General features: G+C 46.9%; 1 protein-coding gene across 2 annotated transcripts in view; it reads right to left on the bottom strand.

The window, feature by feature from the left end:
- Positions 1-505, bottom strand: part of CFAP54 (cilia and flagella associated protein 54) — a 389,915-nt gene that overhangs the window by 35,009 nt on the left and 354,401 nt on the right. The gene's annotated exons all lie outside the window — the stretch shown is intronic.

Below are 505 nucleotides of genomic sequence, written 5' to 3'. Positions count from 1 at the left end.
CCTTGCGCTTCCCAGGTGAGGCAATGCCTCGCCCTGCTTCAGCTCTCACTGGTCGGGCTGCAGCAGCTGACCAGCACCGATTGTCCGGCACTCCCGAGTGAGATGACCCCAGTACCTCAGTTGAAAATGCAGAAATCACTGGTCTTCTGTGTCGCTCGCGCTGGGAGATGGAGACTGAAGCTGTTCCTATTCGGCCATATTGCTCCGCTGCCATCACAAGCATTCTTATACACCAGTAACAGACAAACAGAGAGCCAAATCATGAATGAACTTCCATTCACAATTGATTCAGAGAGAATAAAATACCTAGGAATCCAACTTACAAGGGATGTAAAGGACCTCTTCAAGGAGAACTACAAACCACTGCTCAGTGAAATCAAAGAGGACACAAACAAATGGAAGAACATACCATGCTCATGGATAGGAAGAATCAATATCGTGAAAATGGCCATACTGCCCAAGGTTATTTATAGATTCAATGCCATCCCCATCAAGCTACCAATGA

Source organism: Piliocolobus tephrosceles, chromosome 10 (genome assembly GCF_002776525.5).
Source record: "Piliocolobus tephrosceles isolate RC106 chromosome 10, ASM277652v3, whole genome shotgun sequence".
Classification (NCBI taxonomy): domain Eukaryota; kingdom Metazoa; phylum Chordata; class Mammalia; order Primates; family Cercopithecidae; genus Piliocolobus; species Piliocolobus tephrosceles.
This window is presented reverse-complemented; position numbering and strand designations above follow the sequence as displayed.